The sequence below is a fragment of the Arvicanthis niloticus genome, chromosome 14, assembly GCF_011762505.2.
Source record: "Arvicanthis niloticus isolate mArvNil1 chromosome 14, mArvNil1.pat.X, whole genome shotgun sequence".
Classification (NCBI taxonomy): domain Eukaryota; kingdom Metazoa; phylum Chordata; class Mammalia; order Rodentia; family Muridae; genus Arvicanthis; species Arvicanthis niloticus.
This window is the reverse complement of record NC_047671.1, coordinates 49582086-49605190: the sequence shown is the minus strand read 5'-3', so window position 1 is coordinate 49605190 and position 23105 is coordinate 49582086. Positions and strand designations below refer to the sequence as shown.

Genomic DNA, 23105 nt, shown 5'->3' with positions numbered 1-23105 from the left:
GTCTTCTGTGCTGCCCCTATGGGCTGCTCCCTGCCCAGTTGCTCTAAGCTTCCTGGGCCAGCTCTCAGGGAGGAAGGTTCTAATTCTATCATGTAACACCCAGGAAGCCCTTTCTAGGTTACTGTCCTTCCTAAACCTTATTTCCTCATTATAATAAGAGGATGGTTGTTGTTTGCTTGCTTGCTTTGAAGTCCTTGCTTGTCTAGGTCATTCATTCATTTACATATGCATTCACTTGTTCATTGATGTATTACCTTTTTTAAAAAAGAGTTTTTAGGTGACTTCTTGAGTGGGATACTGGATTAATCACCAAGAAATGACTCAGAGACATGGTCCCTATTCTCAGGAAGCTTTCAGTCTGAAGATTACCTTCAAGTGCTTTGAGGTGCTGTGGGTGGCCTAATCTGAAACATCAATTTTATTTATTTATTTATTTATTTATTTATTTATTTATCTATCTTGCTCAATGACTATCAGCTGTGCACCTGTGACATGGCAGGTGTGGGAGATAAGAATAGGAATGATCCAGGTGTTTTCCTCCCAGGCACAGCAGAGAAAGGCCTCCAATCACTAGATTCTGGTGATAGGACCAGGAGAGAGGAGGACCCAGGGACTCTGGGACCTTGGGAAAGGGTTTCTAAGATGTAGAGATTGATCTTTTTCCCCCAATAGGAGAGAATGCGAATGGGTGGGGCTTGAGCAAGACTGGGCCAAGAAACAGCCTTCCTTGGTGTGCTGGCTGGGCTTACTTCAACTTGACACAAGACAGAATTACCTGAATAGGAAACCTCAATTAAGAAAACACCTCAATAAGATCCAGCTGTAAGACATTTTCTTAATTAGTGATCAGTGTGGGAGGGCCCAGCCCACTGTGGGTGGGGCCATCCCTGGGTTGTGATCCTGGGCTCTATTAGAAAACAGGCTGAGCAAGCCAGTAAGCAGCAGCACGCCTCCATGGTCTCTGTATTGGCTCCTGCCTCAGGTCCCTGCCCTGCTTGAGCTCCTGTCCTGACTCCTTTCAATGATGAACACTGCTGTGGATGAATAAGCTAAATAAACCCTTTCCTCCCCAGTTTGCTTTTTGGTCAGTGTTCTGTCACAGCAATAGAAACACTAAGACATCTGGCTGGGGGTAAGGATGATGAATTAAGGTATTCCTACTGGGAGAGAGAAGGGCTTCAGCCTCACAACCTGAAGGAAATGGGTGTTTCCAGAGCTCTTGGAGGCTGTGATGTCACCTCTGCAGTGCAGATGTGAGTTCTGCAAAGGGTTGAGGAAAGCAGAGCCTGGTGCAGTAGGTGTTCTCTTACTGCCTCTCCTATACGCTGGGCCCATAGCACGAATGACCTCCTCAAGTCCTGTTGCTTGGGGGAACTCAGGGGAGCCTAGTATTCCAGGGCTGGGGAAGGATAATGCAGAGCAGAGTCTAGGGTGTTAGGGAGACCAGAGCCACTAAGGAGCAGAAATGAGAGTGGATGGCAGTGGTCCTTGATGCTTCTGGAGAGAAGAATGGTTACCCTGCTCTGTGAGTTCTGGGTCTCAGGTCCCCCTAGCTATAAAATCTGCTAAATGTTGGACATTTCTGGGAAAATCCCCCAAGGTTCTTTGGTTTCTCTTTCTTCTGCAGTTGGAACAGGGTGATATGCCCAGAGGCTACAGAGAAATGCTGGCTCCACCCACTGCCAAGGGACTCAAATCAGCATTTGTTGACATTTCTCAAGACACCCTCACTGTTGGTGACATTTCAGAGACCTGCTCTCTGCCAGGGCTGGAGGAAGTAAGCCTGACCCTGAAGCCTTTGCTTCAGACCCAGACCCCACTGGAACAAACCTTTCCTTTTCTCCACCACCTCCACCCAGTGTTGAGACTCCCCAGGGGGCCCCTGTGCTGTCTTAAAAAGCTGACAGGGCAAGGCTGAAGCAGGTGTGGGCTCAGCCCTTTGCTTGCCAAGCCTCAACATCTGTCTCTGTGGGATGGAACCCAGGATCCTTGCTTCCTTCAGAGTAGAGCTGCAAGCTCTCAACAATGGTGAGAAAAGAAAAATGCTACATCAACTGTGTGTTGTTGTGCAAGTGTGAAGTGCCGATGGAAGTATCAGGCCCTGGAGAGAGGCGCAGTGTGGACGATCAACAGGTGCAAAGGCTGGGGGGCTGGAGCCAGATTCCGGCAATTTCATATACCGGAGAGGGTCACTGGGTGGGTAGAGGTCAGCACCGAGAATTAGGAGTATTCTGTGATGCTCCTGTTGATGCTAAAGGGGACAACAGATCTCTGGACCACATCAGAACCAGCCCAGTCTACGTGTGGACCACCTTGAACATCCCTGATCTTGGGAACTAAACAGGACTGGGTCTAGTTAAAACATGGCTAAGTGAGGGGGCTAGACAGATGGTTCCACGGTTAAGAGCACTGACTGCTCTTCCAAAGGTCCTGAATTCAATTCCCAGCAACCACATGGTGGCTCACAACCATCTGCAATGGGATCCGATGCCCTCTTCTGGTGTGTCTGAAGACAGCGATAGTGTACTCATATACATAAAATATATAAAAATTTTAAACTAACAAACAAACAAACAACAAAAAACAAACACGACTAGGTAAACCAGTTCATATCAGGAAGGAGAGCCAAGCTTTACTCACTGGTTTCATCTCAGGCTAGTTAGGAAGCTGATTTGAAAGTCAGGTCAGATTGATGACAAAGTGTCTGGAGTTTGGAGTCAGCAAAGCTAATTGTGGCTCTAGAGCTCACTAGCTGTGTGGCTTTAGGCAAGTGCTTCACTTTTCAGAACACCGTCTTTCTCAGTTCTGAAGGTTAGTGATGCTGCAGACCTTGCAGGCTTGTGCAGAGAATTAGAGAGGATAATGTTTTATATTTCTTAGTGTGGGCTGCCATATAACAATACATGCTGAGCTGCTTTGCCAGCCTCTATCATTAATGGCTTCAGCTCTCAACCAGGAAGCAGGTTGGCCTATACCAAGAACCTTTCTCTCCTCAGATGGGCTTTATCCATGGAGAGAGGACCATCTCCCCAGCAGGAGCCTCTGCATTTGAATGTGTGTCAGGCACTCACAACTGACTGTAACTCTGGCTTCAGGGGGTTTCATGACCTCTCCTGGCCTCTGCAGTCCCATGCACATACATGCATACACACACACACACACACACACACAGGCAGACATGTATAAAAATAATGATTCTTAAATAAATACAAAAGTAACCACTCAAGAATTATGGATTGGTGCTAATAACCATTAAGTGAATTTCTGGTGACAGAACTGAGTGTATTCAGTGCCAAAGTAACCCACAAACATTACTTTCTAGGAGTTGAGGATAAAACTGCAGCCACCGTGTTTTTTGCCTAAGCATGTCTAATGGTGAGAGAATAAGATTCCACCAGCCTTCTGCTATGATGCAACATGGTGTATCAGCATTGCCACACATGTGTTCCAAAGGTTTACTTTGAATCGCTTCAGCCTTTAGATCACAGTTCTAATTTGAAAATGCTGGGGGAGTGTCATAGGCTGAATAATAGCACAAAGAAATACCTAGATAGCTAGGAAAAGAGATGTATATAGGAAGGCTAATACGGATGTTCTAATGGATCAATACATCCCCCCCCCACCCCAAAAAAAGGACTGCATCATCATATGCTAGCAATGTGCTGCACAGGATGATGAGGTGCTGTCTCTGTACTGGACTCTGGAAAACCAACTAGAAAGGATGGGGGTGGGGTCGGTTGAAGAAACGTGTATATGGGCTATGCATTAAAAGAGAAGATATTCACTGAAATGAAGGATAGAAATTGTGGGACACACACACCTTTCACATATACATCTGATCACTTTTTTGCTTCGTGTGGGGGTGGGGGGCAGGTCAGTTTTAGTTTTGGGAGGTTTTTTTTGTTGCTTTTTTCCCTCAAGACAAGAGTTCTCTGTGTAGCCCTGGCTGTCCTGGAACTCACTTTGTAGACCAGGCTGTCCTGGAAATCAGAGATTCACCTGCTTCTGCCTCCCAAGTGCAGGAATTAAAGGTGTGCGCCACCACGCCATGCCCTTTTTTCCCATTTTAAGCGTGTGGCATTTTGCATACATGCATACATGTATATCTGTGCACCACATGCATGCAGTACCGGTGAAGACCAGAAGAGGATGTTAAGTCCCCTGGAACTGGAGTTAGGGTCAAGGTGAGCCTCCATGTGGGTGCTAGTTATTGAACCAGAGTCCTCTGGAAGACCAGCCAGTGCTCTTAACTATTAAGCCATTTCTCCAGCCCCTTCATCACATTTTGACACACATACAAACACACACACACACACACACACAAAATCAGGCATAGCTGAGCATGGTGATGTACACCTGTAATCTCTCAGACCTTAGACGGCAGAGGGCAGAGGCAGGAGGACTGCCACTTGCCACAAGTCTGAGGCCAGCCTGGGGTACAGAGTGGGTGCTATACCAGCCAATGCTACCTGGCAAGACTTTATTTCAAAAGGTAAAGAGAGGGGTGGTGGGAATGTGGTGCTATGGTGACAGGAATATGACCAGTTTTTAACTTTCGTATTTTTGCTTTCTGTATTCATCACACTTCCAGACTGTGCATGCATTGCTTCTATAATAAAATGCTATTTAATAAACAAAATGGAAACAGTAACAGTATGTACCCGCTGGTGCTGTCATGGTGCAATGAGGGAATGCTGAGGAACACAGGCTTTGGCACAGTGCATGCTGGGCACTTAGATGCCACTAAGATGTCTATGCTGTTCTACCCCACAGCCACCATTAGCTTCAGCTGGCTTATTGGGGATGCTTCCCCCAGCCCTCCCTCTTGCAGCCCCCCTCCCTAAGTCCTGGCTCATAGCAGGACTCTGCTGGTATTTGCTGTGGTGTGGCATTTGTTGGAAGAAAGCACATGGCCTGTGTTTACATGGGTGAAGGTCCCCAGAGCCACCTTCCTCTCCCTGAGTCACCAGGATGTGTCTCTCAGCCGGGTCCTTACAATAAGCGGGAGGCAACTCTCTGCTAGTGACAGAGCTCCTCGGTCCCCACTCCCTCCCTCCCCCCACCCCATTAACTCCATTTACCTTCTTTTTCATTTCTGAAAGAATCTGACTGTAGCTCAGGCTAGTCTGGAACTCACCATTTTCCCATCTCAGTCTCCTCAGTGTTAGGATTATAAAAACAACTTCCAATTCCCCAACTCCCAACAGCTTTTGACATTGGCTTCCTTGGTCACCATAAAACTCTGGGCCCGAAATTGGGACTGAAGCTATTCTTCAAATACAGCCTGGGATTACGGCTAGCCCTATCTCAGGAGCTGGTTCTCTGTTTGTTCTGGAACGGCTTCCCAGATAAAGCTTCAAAATTAAAATCAAGCTGCAGCAGGATTATGCGATGGCTGAGGACTGCCTTGAATTGAAACCTAAACTTTATAGTACTAAACTTGATCTGGGCTGTCCGCTGAAACTGAGGCTGGGTATGTATGGTCCCGGTTGAGGCCCAGGTTGCACCTACATAGAGGATAGGGGCTGAGTTTTTGCAAGGAGGAACCAAGGAGAAGGTGGTTAGCGTGTGGACTGAGGGTATGGGGCTCCTGTCTGGCGCTGCGGGCTGAACCCGCTTAGGGGGAGGGGGAGGAGCGCCTGCCCGCACCGACACAGAGACACTGGTGCTTAGGGCGCTCAGGCACCCGCAGAGGCGAGAAAGGGCTTTGCAGGCAGCCGAGGAGCACTTGCCTCGGAGGGATCCCAGCTCTGGAGAGGGGCCTCCGGACCCAGCGCGTGTGGTTTGTGCCCCATTACCCCAGCTCCACCCACTAGGAGCCCGCTGGGCTCTTTGCTCATTAGGCCGACATTCCTCTTTAATAAAAAATACATGAATAAATAAATAATAACAGTCATAACCGAGTGGGAAACCACTTTCCACTCTTCTATTCTGTTTCCTCCACTCTTTCCTTCCAACTGCGGTCCAGGGGCACCCGGTGGGGTGGTCTGTAAATCCTTTGCTCCCCGCAGAGTTGTAGGCATCCCTGGAGACTGCGGCTGGGGCCACTGGTTGCATTTGTGCGAGGCTAAGCCAGAGGAGGGGCCCTTCGGGTTTTTGGCACAGCCGAGACTCTGGGAACAAGTCTCGAACACTCCAGGCCAGGCACGGACTGGAGGCAGTATGTGAGCATAAATTGGAAAGTGGCAACTAGAGAGTGACAGGGACAACAGAGAGAGAGAGGAACTGGGAGGGAAGATTTATCTTTCTTAGAACGACCAAAATCTCACTTTTCACACTGTCCCGCATTGTCCCCTTTCTTTCTGTGCCCCTGTGTCTTACACTTTTCTGTTGTGTGAGACTTTTCTTCCAAGAGATCGCTTCCTTCTTGATCTCTGCCGTTAGAAGTTACTCGAAACCTTTCCGTGCCAGCCCGCGATTCAGGACCATGGAGAGTGTCCTGCAAGGCAGGTGCCCTCCTCTCTCGCTAAGCAAACTCTGCTCAAAGACAAGACTGCCTTAGAGAGTAAGGCTCAGGCTGGGTGGAGCAGGATAGAGGTGATTGTCAAAGGGGAGGGTTGTGGGTGAAGGTCCTTCCAGCTTGGTCCTACTGGGATGTGTTTTTCTAAACTGACATTCAAAAATGTTGCTCTGAAACAAAGTTATCCCTTTAGTTACACACACACACACACACACACACACACACACACACACACATATCCTGGGATAGGCAGTTCAAGAGTGCAGCCCTTTCTAGGATGCTAAACATACCAGCAAATCTTGGCACAGAGAACACTATGACCCGTGGGTGGGTGTTGTGGAGTCTGTGGAGACAATGTTGTGCACACAGCCCTAAATCTGAGCGTGTGCTCAAAAGTAGGAGGAGTAGGCAATAGGGACCATGTTCTCTTAGGTTTGTTCATTCTGGCAGCTGCAGACTGGAAGCGGGAGGTCAGCCAGGGCCTTCCCTGGCCCTAGCTCAGAACTAATGGGACCCAGGAGTTTCCTCTTCCCCCAGCAGCTCCCTCTGGACAAAACCAGAAGCCAGATTTCAGGAGCAGTCCAGATGTTCAGGGGAAATGCAGGGAAGTGGAGCAGATGGGGCCTGGGATTCCTATGGGGGCAGGGGAGGAGGGCGGCAGCTGGAGGCTGTGCTGGGGCATGTGTTAGAGACATGGCGGGTACAGTGGGTGCCAGGGCATGCCCTAGAGTGTGGGCCTAGAATGTGGGACTTGGCTAAAGATCACGTGAAGTCAGGTGGCCCTAGGAACCTTCCTTGGACCAGCTACTAAGATCTGAGATGGCTCTAGTTGTGACAGGGCCCAAAGGGTGTACCCTGTGTCAGAAGTGTGGTAGAATACATGTGAGGATGGCAGACCCGGCCCCTGCAGCTGCAAAGGGGAGCTTAGTCTGTCTATCGTTCAAGCCTTTGATTTGGATCTGCCATTCAGCAGTCAGAGTGGTTATTCCTTCTAGGCTGGGGGTGGAAAGTTTTGACCAAAGAAGGCCCAAGCTTTCTCCTTCCTTTCTATCCCAGGAGACAACTTATCTCCCTGGGCATGATCTTGATCCATGTCTGTGTCATCCCTACTCCCTACTCCCCTGGGAGTCTGTGGAACAAGACAAAAGAGCATGGACACCTACTGCCAGACTCTAAAACTCATGTTATTTTGCCTCCAGCATGGATTTGAGGTTTAGGGGCTGTTTCTCCCCCATTTTGCTGCACCCAGATGTTTTCAGTCCCCTGTGGTCACATCAGTGTCAGAGAAGGGTCCTGAGCCCACCTGGAAGATGAACAAACTGAGGTGCATGGGAGCAAAGTCATCCATGGAAGGCAGAATTCTGCTCCAGGGCAGGACTAAAGCTGTCTACAAGGTTATATGGCAATGTGGCCACCAGCAAGTCATGAACCTTGGGCATGGTTCTCTCTGGACCTCTACTTCCCCATCTAGTGAATGAGGTCTGAGCAGGTTGATCTCCAAGGCCTCTTTATGTTCCATTCAGCTCTGGAAAATGGAATGGTGGGCGTCAGCTGTGTCAATGGGTACCCCAGCTGACGACAAGGCAGTAATCAATCTCCCAAGTGGTCAGGATATTTGGCAGGGGTGGATCCTCTACAGGCTATCAAGGTGGGTTTGGAGTAGCATCTTGGGGAGGCCAGATTCTGGGCTACTGTGCTGCCTGTTCAGGAAAGAGAATAGAGAAGATCTGGGGTAGAAAGCAGAGCTAACCGGAGAGGCCAGTGCCAGACAGTCAGAGCCAGGCAAGCAGAGCCAGGCAAGCAGAACAGAACGAGGCTCAAAGCTCTAGGGCTTTGCAAATGGATTTTGCTAAAATGGAAATTTCCACCCATCCCTGAAATGGAGCCTAGCAGTATGGCCAGATCTAGTGGGGGCTGCAGCAACTGGGGACATAGGCAGGGACAGAAACCTCAAGCCTGTCCATCGTCCTTCTTACTCTTCTTCCCACCGGGGTCATCAGTCTCCTCAGGGACCTGCAGCATCCTCACACCTTTTAAAATCCTCCTCACTTTCCCTCTAGCCACTCCCCCAGTCCACCTGCTGCTGCTGCTGCTGCTGCTGCTGCTGCTGCTGCTGCTGCTGCTGCTGCTGCTGCTGCTGCTGCTGCTCCTCCTCCTCCTCCTCCTCCTCTTCTTCTTCTTCCTCTTCCTCTTAGGATGCCTCTACCCCAAACAGCCCTCACACCTCTCCCCACCCCCCAAGACTGACCGGACCAACTTCCCACGTCTACTTTTTCACCCTCATCAGCTCCCCTCCCCTCCCACACCCTCTCACATTCTCCCCTCAGCTCATCCCAACCCCATTCACACTGCACCCTCCTCACCCCACTTTTTGGAATCCACTGTGGCTCCCAACACTCCCCCCCCCTATTTCCCTTCTCCTGCTACTCCAGATGACACTGCCTTCCTGTCTTGAACCCTCGTTCCTACACACTTGCTTATAACTATTAATAGTCTCTGGGGGTTGCTGTTTTGAGACAAGGTCTTGGCTCTGTAGCCCAGGCTAACCTTGAATTTGAAATCTTCCTACCTCAAACTCCTGAGTGCTGGGGTTATGAGAGTGTGCTCCCACACCCTGGCCCCCACCATTAAGTCTTTAGAGCTAAGTGCCTGCTGGGAAGGGGCTGGCTTCTAATAGCAGACTCCTGCCTCAGACCCTCACTGTTGGGCGAGCCAGGAAATTGTCTTGTGCCTCTGAGAATCATTTTCTTGCCCGGACAGTGGAGGCGAGTAACCACTCTGCAGTGGGGCTGCTGTACAGACTGACTTGAGGAACACTTGCCAAGCATGCAGGAGCCTTAATCTTGTGCATTTGCTGTTTTATAATTAATTGATCCTTTGGGGGAGGGGAAGGATGGAGCTGATTGTGCAAGCCCAGAGGGCCAGAGTGAAGGTAAACAGTGAAGTGACTCCTGGGAAATACGGATAGCCCAGAGCTTAAAGAGGCATCTACAGATACTGGCCATGGCGCATTGCAGAGAATGAAGACATGCTTTTCTTCCGAGGCCCACTGCCCACCACAGTCTCCCTCCTATAGATACCATCCAAAGGCTAACCTAGAAGCTGGAGTTGAGGATGGAACCCTGGACATCCCAGGCCCCTTGGTGAGTGGGTAGGGATCGTATTGCTGGAACCAACAGAGGAAGCAGGGGAGGTGAGGGCAAGCTGCCACAGGTTCCCTTGAGCATCTAGCTCTAAGCACAGAGCTCCAGGTGTGGGTAGAGATAGGGGACTACTTGGCCCCTTATGAGGTCTTGGGATCAGGACAACCTCAGGGCTATAGGGAACAGGTTCCCACTTACAGGTAGGGGGAGAGCAGAGTATGAAGACTGGGCGGGACTGACCTTGTGGGCTGAATGAGTGGGGCGTCTGGTCAAAGAAGGCCAAAATAACTGCATTTAACCTGTGCATGTAGGGCACTGAGGGGCACGTGGTAGGCCACAGGGTTATGGTATGGAGCCAGCCTTCTTCCTCTTTTGCTTCACTGAGAATGAGCAGGAGAATTAGCATCTGGGATGTCAAGCTTTCTCTTATTCTAGCCCCAGGTCTAAGGACAAGTCTCAGAGCCTGGCCTGAGCTGGGCCAATCAGTGGAAGACCAGGGTGTTGTGGAGGATGGCCATGAACAAAAAGAGACACAAAGGACAAGCAAATAGTTACTTGGAGAAGTGGCCTTGAGGTCTGGGGCCCGAGAGAAAAGACAAGTAGGGACATGGAAAAGTAAGGAAAGAATACATCTCCAGAATGAGCCAAGAACAAGGAGACTGTAAAACCTTGGGGAGCTAAAAGGGCTGAAGATGAAAATGTCTGAGAGGTATGAGCAGGTGAGTGAACCAGAGTGGACTGTGTCTTCAGTAACTGTCTATGAGCGAGGCTGAGCATTCTCGGGGGTTGTGGACTTGTTCCTCAGAAACTGAGTTTGTCTCTGAACACTCAGAGCTGGAGGGGAGGGGAGAGGAGAGAGGAAGGGGAGGAAGTACCAGAAGATTGAGTTACTAAAGCCTAGACTCCTCCAGGCCTGGCAGGCAGACATGTGCATATACTTCCCAGAGCATTGTGGGATATTGGTTATCACTAGAGCCTGGAGGCTCAATTCAGTTCCTTCTGTTACATTTGCCTTTCTATGAGTGAGGAAAAGAGGAGCCTGGATTCTTGGAAATAGGGGGCCAGACTTTTTTTTTTTTTTTTTTTTTCGGTTTTTCGAGACAGGGTTTCTCTGTGTAGCCCTGGCTGTCCTGGAACTCACTCTGTAGACCAGGCTGGCCTCGAACTCAGAAATCCGCCTGCCTCTGCCTCCCAAGTGCTGTGATTAAAGGCGTGCGTCACCACCACCCGGTGGGGGCAGACACTTGACCAACCTCAGCCTGCAGCCCTTTACCCAGATTAAGGAGATCCAAGTTAGAATCCTGGCACTACCACGTTCTAACCTATGTGGCTTTGGCACATAGCTAAGTGTTCTAATTTCCTTCTTTTATTCATCTATTTATCCATCCATCTATCTATCCATCCATTCATCTGTCCATTTTTGGTTTTTCAAGGCCAGGTTCCTCTGTGTAACCTTGGCTGTCCTGGAACTCACTCTAGACCAGGCTGGCCTTAAACTCAAAGAGATCTGCCAGCCTCTGCCTCCCAAGTGCTGGCACCGAAAACATACACCAGGCTAGTTTCCTCATTTTAAAAGAAGGATAATATAATAGCCCACAGTTGTGAAGCACAGTGCCAAGCACTTCACTCTTTGGAGATACAGAGACTCAAATCTTATATATGTACACGAGGCAGGCAAGCACTCTCATTAACTACACCCCTACCTTGGTTTTTTGTTTGTTGGTTAGTTTTTTTGTTTTGTTTTGTTTTGTTTTGAGACAAGGTCTTACTGTGTAGCTCAGGTTAGCCCAGAATCTGAGATCCTCCTGCCTCAGCCTTCTGAGTGCTGAGATGACAGACATATGCCACTAAGTTCAACACCTAACACTTTTTTACGTCCTCACCTTTACAAAAAGGAGATTTTGCAGGCAAGGAAACAGGAAGTCTGAAGGATTACGTGATTGCTTTTTCCTGTAGTCACCTGGCAACTGAGAAGTTGCAGATTTTAGCCTCCGAGCCTGGCCCTTCATAGAGCATGTGTATCTATCTCCGAGTCATGTGAGAGGTAAGTGAGATAATGCACATAAAGAAGTATTTAACTGTTGCCTGGCACACGGCAAGTGCTGGGGAACTAATGCTGTTATTACTTATTAATTGGCACGGGTGCTCCGGGTTTTGTTTGTTTGTTTGTTTGTTTGTTTTATAGCTGGGCAGATAGCAGGGAGCTGGGGAAAGGACTGAGAAAATTCTTGGGGGAGGGGTAAGATAAGAAGGCAGTTGTAGGGATGTAATAGGTGCAGGGGCTGGATTCCCAACAGCTGGTAGGAGGGTGAGTCAGTGAGGCTAGCAGACTAGAGGAAACGGAAGTGAATGGCCGCGTGTTTACTTAAAGATCACTCCTGTGATCTCACTGGCCAGACATCTGGTTTTCCTGGGCATCCCCAGGGAGTGGAAGTCAGACAGCATTACTTCAGCAGCTCTGATACCATTCACCTCAGGTCTGCTTGAACTGGCTCGATAGCTTGAGGGCTCAGGCCATTTCACTACAAACTGAACCACAGCTGTAGGTCTGGAGCTGAAGCTTGCTGGGAGTGGCAGTCCCTTCTGGGTTGGTCTCTCTGCTCAGAGCTGGAAAACACAATCTGCCTCCCGGACCAGATCTGTCCTTCTAAGGATGTCAGGGGTTGCATGGCATTGAGAGAGACACTGGGTGAATCCCCACACCCTTCCCTCTCTAACTCCTGGAGAGGAGACCCTAGGAGAGCATTCACCAGGCAGCTTGCCCTGTTGTCTGAAGGCCACTAAAGCTTCACAAGTCTTAAACGAATGGAGGGAAGAGCACGAGTTGTAATGGGCAGGGAGGACAGAGGCTGGAAGAGTTCTGGAAACCATGGTTATCAGGTGAGACCTCTGCAGGGTGGTCAGCCACAGAATTGTTCGTTACAACCTTCATTCTGATGTAGGGGTCCTGGAAAATCAAAGAGTCCTATGAAACTGAGTGGGGCAAGCCAGGTTAGGGCCAGACAGGGTTTAGATAGTGGGGAGCTGGAGGGCTGCAGGCAGACATTCCTTTTGCCCAGCTTCTCCAATAAAAACCAAACAAGGACTGAATGAATGTTGGTTAAAAGAGGCACCTAACCGCTCACCTGTCCTTGGCTCTGAGCTTAGGTTCTACCTAACATTGCAAAAGTTCCACAGGAATCAATGGCTTTCATGGTCCCCTTCCGGTCTTGGGTCATGATCACTTATTCAATTCAATTCATTCATTCTCTTCACTCTTCAGCGGGCATTTCCAGGCACCTACCTCGTGCTGCTCCTGTCGTAGAACAACAAACTATTTCCTACCCCACCCCACCCTACCCCATCCCCCTTTTTGCCTATCAGCCACTGAACCTATAGGTGTTTAGTGTGTTCTGTGTGCCAAACCTAGATTAGGGAGGGCTGGGTCAGAAACGGTCTATAGCCTGGTCTTTGCCCCAGGAACAAATCCTTCCTTTGAATAACAAGGCATCTTGGCAGAGGTATCATTTGGGGCCCATCTACTGCCCAGCCCAACTTCCCAAGATTTTCTAGTTTTATATCTCCAGCTTTCCAAATTTCCCAGGACTTTACAAGGTCTAATAAATTCATGCTGGCTCTTGCTCTGTGTGTGTCTTCATGTGAATCTGTATGAGCGTTCATGTACATGTGAGTGTTTGTGCATGTGTGTGTGTGTGTGTGTTCATGTGAATATGTGTGTTTATGTGTGTTTGTGTTCCTGTGAGTGTATGTTTGTGTATGTGTATATGTGTGAGTGTGTGTGTGTGTGTGTGTGTGTGTGTGTGTATGTTTCAAGCAAGGGCTGTCCAGAGAATGTATTCTCCCTGAACAGACGCCCAGTTAGACAGCTTGAGTTGGCTGGGGTGTGATTCCAGTTTTATCCAGCTTTATCCTAACTGTAGACCCCACTAGGCCTTTCTGCCAAGAGGGGACTCCCCACAGGAACTGAACACCAAACTAGGCAGGCAGTGGTTTCTCTTAGTCCCTGAGGGAGAACATGTGAGAAGGCTAGAAAGAGGGAGTAAAACCAATGAGGCAGCCTTGGAGTGCATTACCTCTCAGAGTGCATGACCTCGGGGTCCCTTGGGGCTCAGTCCCTGCCTGTGTTTCTGGGCCTTTTTCCAATCCTGAAGGTGCCTGACCCAACAGCCTTGTCCCATCGGCCCTATTTGACTTGTTGAAGAGACAGAAATGACCCAGGAGATTAGAGTTTGTCTGCATTCTGTGGCCCTGCCTCTGCCTCTCCTCAACTCAGAGACCTATCAGAGTGTTTTCACCATGTTCTCTGAGGAGCTGGATTCTAAGCAACAGCTGGCCCAGCAGAGGGAGGCTGTGAGCAGCAGGGGCATGTGTGGGGGAGATTGGGGGCTGGGTACCACGTGCCCGGGGAATGGGGGCCTGTGTCTGCACAGGCGTTCCCCCCCACCCCACACACACTGTCTGACAAAACGAGCTTCTGCGTCCTTGTCGTCTCTATTTTTAGATGGAACTGGAAGGAAAGGAAATTCGGGGGCCAAGCCACCAGCCCCGGCTGCCGCTGCCAGCACCCACTCCACGTGGTGCGGGGGCACAGGAGGAGCCCCAAGTACCACACAGTCTAAGGGAGGCAGCACATTGCTCCCTCCCACCTGCCAACCCAGATACAGGGGCCTGATGGAGCCTGAAGTCAGGGATATGCTCTTGGTTGCCAACTGGGGAGGCAGAGCCTCCTTCATGCCTGACCTCAAGGCCCTGCTGGAGATGTCCTGCCAGAGAAGATGGTTGAGGAGGATCCAGACCTGCTTTGGTCTCCTGGAAACAGGACTTAGGTAGCTCTGAGATATTTCTATGTGGGTTCTTTGAATGGAGCCCCTGCTTTTCTCTACAGGCATAAACACCTTAGAAGATGTTGGGGCTCGTTCTTCCTCAATAGAAGACTTGAATCAATAGACCCCTCCAACAGTCCCAGCAGCAGAGTTGGGGACAGAGAGGGAGGTGTTTCAGTGTCTCCACCTCCCTAGGCAGAAGAACAGCCTGGCAGAAACCCACAACTGCCACAGTCACATTCAAAAACATCTGAGTTCAGAAAAGACAATCCAGGTGTCTGTAGAGTACAGTGGTTGGAGCCTGGTCTCCAGTCTGCAGACAGATGTGGATCCAATCCTAACTACACTACCTACTAGCTGTATAACACCAAGGAGGTGAACAAACCTCTCTGGAATTCTATTTTCCCATCTGTAAACAAACCATAACTTTCTTGTAGGGAGATTGAGTGAGAAAATGTGATAAAACTTAACTATCCACTAATGGAATTTCAGAACCAGATTCAGAATGTTGGAGAAAAGGCTTAACAGTTAAGAGCACCCAAAACTTTCCCAGAGGACCTGAGTTCAATTCCCAGCATTCAAGTAGCCACTAACAACTATTTTAGCTCCACGTCCAGGGGCGTGCACACAGTACCCAGAGATACATGCAGGCAAAATACCCACATATATAAAGTAAATAGTAATCATAAATAATAATCAAATCTTTAAAAATTTAAAAAGAAGATTCAGGCCAGCCCTGGGTCTGAACTCCACGGTGTAGCTAATCTCAGGCCCACGTTGCACATCCATACAACTGGGAAGATTCTCCAAGTGACCAAGGATTCCCCCCACACACATTTAAGAACAGTTAAAGACTCTGAACTCAAAGTGGAGATCTGGATGTTAAGACCATGGCGGCCTCTCACTAATTGGAAAGCAAGATTCCTTCTCAATGTCCCCATTCCCCTCATGAGTGTTATACCAACCAATTCCTATGGTCCAGCTAGGACACAAAGCCATGAATACTCCCTAAGGCTATGAAGTATAACATTTTATTTTTTGTTTGCTTGCTTGCCTGCTTGGTAGTTTTGAAAGAGGGTCTCTCTCTGTAACCAGGCTGATGTCTAACTCAAGATCATCTTGTCACAGCATCCCAGGTACAGGGATTGATAGGCATGGGCTACCACACCCTGCTTTCTGTGGAGTCTAGTGAGCAGTGATGAAAAAGGTTTCTCAGACCTGGACTGGGAGCAGGCTTGAAGGCAGCAGGGGAGGGCCCCTGCCTACTCCTTCCCAGGAGCTGGTATGGTCCATCAGCCAACATGTCAGCCAGCCAGCCGACAGAAACTGAGCTGCATCCCTCCACCAACCCGGGAGGCTGTTGCCATGGCAACTTCATATTTATCCACTTTAGCTCCTAATTAAGGGGAAAAGCATATAACATATTGGATGTCAAGGAGGCTTTGTGAGCCTCAATTTAGCGGCCGTGCCTGGATGTCAAACTCAAGCGTGATTGCTGTTAATCACCTCCCAAATTACCAAGACAGGTCACAAAGGGGGAGGGCCCCCAGGGACAGGGGCAGCAGGGCTCGGAGGGAGATGAGGTGGGGCTAGGAAGGGCGACTTATTCAGCCTCATGACCTGGGAGACTGCTGGGCAAACGTTGGTCCGATTAGAAGGTCTGGGGGGACAGTGGTCAGGTCTGTTTTTACTGACCCTGTGTCAGAGAGCTTTGACCTGGAGGTTCACAAATAAAAGCCTTTAGTCCATAGAAAGGAATTGGCCAACTGATAAACCAAGAGGCAAGTAAGGACCATCTCGTAGCTCTTGGTATCAGAAAGAAGATGGAAAGATGACTGGGGATGGTAAGTATAGGCCAACCTATTATTCAGTGGGATGGATGGCACCACTTAGCAGATAGGCAGTCCGATGTGGATCCACTTAGGATGGACTGACTGGGTGGCTGCATTTACCAGTTCACCCATGGTCTCCCAAGACATTGGTTCTTGAGCTCCAGTTAGGTCAGCTCCTACTGTGGTGGTGCTGGCCTGTGTCACTAGGCAATGCCTCAAAGCCATGCTCCTTGAAGCTTTGCCAAGTCCCTGGGATCCTGTGCAGGCTGACAGAACAATGTTGGGTGTTGGAGGTACTGATAGGAAGACATTAGCAGAGCAGGTAAGAGCTTGCGTTTAGGTCGAGTGTCACGTTGACTATTTATAGTACATGTGATTCTGATCACAGCAGACAACCTCTCTGATTCCATGCCCTCATCTGTCAGATGAAGATTATGGTAACTCCTATGTCATGTGTCCTGTGAGGCTCCCACAAGACTATGTCCAAAAGGCACCCGGCACACTCCCTGGCACATGGTGTGCCCTCAGTGTCGGTGCTGGGCCTGGAGGATTAGAGGCTCATTTCTCTGAGCTCTTTTCTGACCAGCTCTGAAAGAAAAAAACTCAGAAGGGAGTCTTGATGGAGGCAGAGGGGGGAGGCTGGGAATGAGAGGGGATGGGACCATGGACACCTGTGTGAGCTACTAAGAGAAGGCCATAGGAAGGAGGCCCTGGGGCTTGCTTGCCAACCAGCCTAGGCGAATGATAGGCCCCAGATTCAGTGAGACATTGCTTCAAAATGGGGAGTAAACAATTAAGGAAGATGTTCTTGTTAACCTCTGGCCAATACACACACACACACACACACACACACACACACACACATACACACACACACACACACACACACATACACACACACAGACACACACAGACACATATACACACACAGACACATATACACACACATACATACATACACACACATATACACACATATACACACACACATACACATACATACACACATACACACACAGACACATACACATGCACACATACACACATACACACACAGACACATACACACACACATATACACACACATATACACACATACATACACACACATACACACACACATATACACACACATACACACATACACACACAAAGAGGGGTGGGGAGAAGACAGACAGACAGACACAGACATAGACACAGAGAGACAGAATATACCTGGGATGATTCCATTCTAGGCTCACCACAGACTTCCTGAATGAGAAACAAGGGGCATGGCCTTATGACTGTCTTCAACACTCCCTAGAGCGTCTGAGACTCAACCAAGCCTGTGATTTACTGCTCAGAATCATCAAGGCCACTGCAGGTCAGAGCTTCAAGCAGAGAGAGACAAATCCTCCCCGCACCTGCCTTTTGCATGTAGTGCCCAGGTTCTGCTTGAAAAGTTGTACCTGGAAAAAAATCACAACAAAAACACCTGAATGTTGCTAATACTGATAACCCACAGCTATGGACCAGCCAAACAGAAGCTTGGATGATGATGATGATGAGGCGGAGGAGGAGGAAGAGGAGGAGGAGGAAGAGGAGGAGAGGATCAGGCACCTTTTAAGTGTACCTCATGAGTTATCTCTTTTAGTCCTCAGCTATTTAACAGCTATTGAGTAGGTCAACCCATTTATACAGATGAGAAAGTAGAGGTTCAGAGAGGTATATTCAAACCACATAACTTGTTCATGTCATTCAAACCTTGGTCACCAGAATCTGTGGCTGACATAACCCCCACACATACACACACTCTACCCACAGTTCAGGAAAACAGGAGGCCCAGAGAGCTGCAGTGACTTTTTCAAGATCACACAGCAAATTGGTGGTAGCAGAAAGACTAGAACCCAGTCTCCTTTTCCTTCTCTCCATTCTTCAGATACAGTTTGCAGATAAGATGGTCCAAAGGGAATCATTCTTGGGTCTGGACACCCCCTGTAGGTAGGAGGCCAGGAAAGAGCAAGTGGGATGACAGAGGGTGACATTCAGGAGAAGGAACAACTTGTGACAAGGTGACCATGGTGTCTGTGGTATCCTTACTGGCCTGGTAGGAGGAGTTGCATGGCCTGGTTTCCACAGATGTGGGCTGCAGCCGCCCGCTGAATGGGAGGCTATTAAGGGAAAATGCTTTGCAAGGAGCCGAGCAGCCCGGTGCACAGACCATCGGCTGCTGAATGGAGGCTTTGTCTCTCTAGCCTCCAGCCGACGTCTGCTGCCTGGGTCTGTCTGGGATGCCACTGGTCATGAGGCCAGAGGGTCACTCTAAGAAGGTTCCATGGCCCCTACTCCTTCATGTCCCTCCCCCGGGGTGGTTCTGGGGGCCAATCAGAGGGCACATGCTACACTTTACTGAAAAATCCTAATGACTCTGTTTTGTTGTTTGTGAAATGAAACTAAAGGGGTCAAGGGTCACCTTATAACTTCATGAAGCCTGAGTGGGAAAGAAACCACGCTTCAGTAGTGCTGGGTAGTAGTTACAGCTGATGTTGTATAGGGCCTGAGCCTTCTCCTCGATCTTGTTCCACCCCACACATCCCAGGGAAAACTTTCAAATCTCTTCTCTGTCCATCCCCATAACAGATAAGACATCAGCTCATGACGGCCATCTTGTGTGAAGTGAGACTATGTGTGGAAGAGGGTCCATCCCAAAAGAAGAGCTCTGAAGAACGTCAAGGCTCCAGCCTACACCTCATGACTTAGGACACCCTTGAAGGCTGAAAGGTGTATGGCTGTCAACGCCACAAGCCAGGGTGCTGGTGCCTCAGTTTACACCCTGTTCCTGGACCTTTGGCCAGCCAGCTCTTCCCTGTGCTTTGGATGTTGTAAGCTTCTTCAAAGAAGCCACTTTTCAAACCCCTAAACCCTCCTGAGGAAGCACCCACCCCTCTCTTTGAGGCTAAGAGTTCTGTGAGGATAGAGATGTATACGCCCATTGAACACAGCTTGGCCCACAGTAACCCATTTATAAATGTCTGCAAGATGAAGGGGTGAATGAGGAAATGAAGAAATGACTCAATTTCTTGGCCCAGGGAAGAAATAAAGGGGGATGTCTAGTGGAATGAAGAGAAAGGCAGGGCAGAGGGGGTTTAGAGGAGGTGGGGTCGGGTAGAAGTGGGCGGGTCTGTCGGAAGTGGGCGGGGTCAGGAGAAGCTGTGAAAACAACAGGCTGGGGCCTCTTCCAGGTGAGAAACCAAGCTGACCTTCTCTCCTGAGACCTGTCTTGAAGTCAGACTGTCATCATAGCTGGTGGTTGCTGAGGCCCCTCTGCACGTGAGCCACTACGATCAACACTTCATATCCTCCCAGTCTGCGTGTGTGTGCTACCCCATTGAGTCTGGCAATGGACCCCAGGGCCTCAGCTGTGCCTATCTAGTGCCCTTAAAGCATCTCTGTGAGAACAGCTACCATACCTGCCTTCACTGTGTAGAACAGAAAACAGAATTGGAGCAAATTGGAAAACCTGTGCCCAAGGCCATACAGAGAGCAATGGTGTAGCCTATAGCTAGGGTTAGCATCCAGGCATGTGTGTCTGCAGGGTAGAGCAGAAGTCATCACTCCAACTCCCAGGAAGTGGAAGTGGCTGGGAGCCGGAGCTAGAGCTGGAGAAAGTTCAGCCATTCAGACAGCTTTTGGTGAGCAACTGGAGTGCTGGGCCCGGCAGGGAATGCAGAGTTGGTGAGTAGCCCAGTCAGCCAGCTCTCCATCTGAGCAGACAGACAGACCCACCTCAGGGAGAGAGGCTGGGGGATGACAGCAGACTAAGGGAGCTACGTCAGCCCATGCAGTGGCAGCAGGTGGTCTTTGTCCACGGGTGGCTTGCGGATGGACAGTGGTGAGCCCTGGGTGCAGAGTTGTTTGCAGAGAGCCGTTTGAAGCTTGCTGCTGGAGACTTCATTGTGCAACACTTGCTGAGTTCAGCCCCGTGGCTCCTTGGCACTCTAGGCACCAACAGGGCCAACTTCTTTGCCATCTCCAGAGAGGAAGTTTCCCTGCTTCTCAAGGCTTGGCAGATCACTCTAAGACACTCTTTTCCCCAACCCCCAGCTATGGGATGCCAAGCATTACAGTGGCCTGCTCTCCTGATGAATGCCAACAGCATCCTTTTAGCAGAGGCAGAGCCCCTGGGCCTGGCCTGCCTGAAACTCCAGCAGCTGCATTCTCTGATTGTCCGCTGTGCTGGAAGCGATGGCCCATTAGGCTTAGCCTCTGCCATGTGGAAATAACCCACTGAGAGGCAAGAAGCACAGTGGTGGGCTGTCTTGGCCAAGTGCTGATTTCTTGCCATTCCTCAGGAGAAGCATGGCCTCTCAGTGCTGTCCTGGCAGCTGGAGGCCTGTCACATGCCTCTTGCCCAAACTCTGGTTCTTGAGATGCTGGGCACAGTAGGAGAGACCCAGGATTGACTATGAAAAGCTGGGAACTTGAGCATTCTTGTCATCAGGATGTGCCACCCTGATGCCTTGACTTTACATGGGGGCCCTCAAACCTGCATCGGCCTTGTTCCGTTACCCTAGGACCAAGCCAGATGCTAGCTGCAACACTAAGATTTGAGGGGCTGTTGGAGCTAAAGATCAAACTAAGGTTGGAGAAAGGATTAAATAAGATAAGAAATGAGGACTGGGCATAGGGTCAAGGACATGGTTAGGGATAGATTAAGATTAAATATGTGGGGCTGGAGAGATGGCTCAGTGGTTAGGAGCACTGGCTGCTCTTCCAGAGCTTCTGAGTGCAACTTCCAGCAACCACACAGTGGCTCACAACCATCTGTAATTGAGTCTGATTCCCTCATCTGGTGTTCATGAAAACAGAGCACTCATATACATAAAAATAAATAAATCTTTTTTTAAAATAATTAAATATGTATGGAGACAGTAGAGGTGTGCCTCAGCAGCAGGACACACTTAGAAGATGCAGAAGACTCTGAACTCAGTTACCAGATGACAAAAACCTTACACACATGTGTATTTGTGCATCAACACATACATATAGAAATCTACACATATATTGGAACTGAGGTTGGAAAGAGTGTTTGGAGTATTATTGCTGTTAGCTATAGGATTTAAAGGGGAGTCCATCTTGGTTTTGCTCTCATGGGTGGGATTAGGGATTAGAGCCAAAATTATAGTCAGACATGGGTTGGATATAGGGTTAGAGATGAGGAGAGGCTCGAGCTGGTTGTGGCAGAATTGCAGACCTGCTGTGAGTACAAGGTCATGTTTGATTTGATTCAGAATCAGGCCCGAGAGTGATTGAGGAATGATGGGAACCCCAGTTTTGTTATCATCTACCAAGGAGAGTATTTCCTCAGTGGATGAAAAACCCAAAGCAAGATGACAGGGTCCTCTCCTTCCCCCATCACCGCTTACCTTCCCATCCTACCCCCTCTCCCCTAAACCATCTCCTAGTCTTAGGCAAAGTCTGTGTTCGAAGGTCGCTTTCTTACTGCCCTCCCCAGAGAGAGCTGTCTGGGACCTGGGCTGTGCCTTTTCAAACCAGCTATGTAGTGTCCTCCAGGGAATGGAAACCTAGATATGCTCCTTCAGCTGGGGCTCATCCTAGGGGTGAACGGGGACATGGATGCATGATGTCCACCCTCTTCCTGCCCCTTACCACAGCCCTGACCTCTCGACATCATTCTGCAGAGGCCCCAGTCCCTGCCTGCCCCATCTTGCTTCTCAGGGTGACAACATGACAGCCTCAGGCCCTGAGCACTGGGGTCAGGCTTTTAAAGCTGCTGTTGGGAACACTGAGGCCCCTCTTCCTCTGCTCCCCCTCCTGAATGTCCCTTCATGCAGAAGCGTGCATGAAGCAGAGGACGGCCGTGACACTGTGATGCCTTTTAAATGCAGGCAATTAGTGGCTGAATAAAATACAGAATAAGCACCTCTGCCTGCTCTTGGCACAGCCTCACTGAAGGCTGCCAGGGTGAGGGACTCGGCACTGATGGGGAAACAGGGAATAGTGACCCTGCTCCTGGGCAGGGGCAGTTTTCTGGGACCATGCTACAGAGAATAGAGAGTTGACGTTTCTCTATAAACTCTTGTCTTTCCAGAGTTCAATAGTTGTTCTACTTGGCTGCTCCAACAAAATGCTCCAAACTGAGTGGCTTTAAAATCAAAGAAACTTATTTCTTGCACTCTATGATCAAGACACTGGCAGATTGGATGGCAAGAGGCCCAGCTTCCTCTTAGGAAGTATCACATGGGAAAGGGGCAAAGGAGTTTCCTAGATCTAGTCTATAAAGATGCTAGAATCATTTGTGTGTCTTCAGGAACTTTAGGATCTTCCCAAGACCACACCCACTAAAAATAAGAATTGCTTCAGTATATGAATTTGGGGTACCACAAATATTCAGGCCATCACCAGGGAACAGAGAAGCTGTGGCAGACCTTAAGGGATCTTAAGGGAGACAGTCCTATAAAATAGCACCAAGCAGAGGACAGTGGCTGTGGAATGTGACACACTTAGGTTAGCACCTTGGTTCTACCATTGTGTTGGCTGGCTTTCCATCGACTTGGGCCTCTGCAGAATGATGTCGAGAGGTCAGGGCTGTGGTAAGGGGCAGGAAGAGAGTGGATATCATGCATCCATGTCCCTGTTTTTGTTGTGGCAAAATACCTGGCACAGTCCACATATAAGAAAGATTATTTTGCCTTTTGGTTTCAGTGCATGGTCACTGGTTACTTTGGTCCTCATGGTGGGAGAACATGATGAGAAGAAGCAAGAGGGAGACAAAAAAAAAAAAAAAAAAAAAAAAAAAAAAAGGGAGAAGAGGAAGACATTCCATTATCCCAGGGTCTCGTTTATT

The 23105-nt window shown here is 49.3% G+C and overlaps 2 long non-coding RNA genes across 5 annotated transcripts in view; both read left to right on the top strand.

The window, feature by feature from the left end:
• Positions 1-4673, top strand: part of LOC143434339 (uncharacterized) — a 48725-nt gene extending 44052 nt beyond the window's left edge. The window contains exon 7 of the long non-coding RNA XR_013103779.1: positions 1628-4673. This is a non-coding gene — a long non-coding RNA (uncharacterized LOC143434339). The remainder of the gene's footprint in view (positions 1-1627) is intronic.
• A 3981-nt stretch (positions 4674-8654) lies between these two features.
• On the top strand, positions 8655-22749 carry LOC143434338 (uncharacterized). Of its 4 annotated transcripts, none has more exons than XR_013103778.1 (4): positions 8655-9603; positions 10039-11647; positions 17494-17621; positions 18878-22749. It is a non-coding gene; the product is annotated as an uncharacterized LOC143434338 (long non-coding RNA). The 4 variants fall into 4 exon arrangements; XR_013103777.1 differs by lacking the exon at positions 18878-22749 and adding an exon at positions 17763-18867; XR_013103776.1 differs by lacking the exon at positions 17494-17621.
• Positions 22750-23105: the final 356 nt, after the last annotated feature.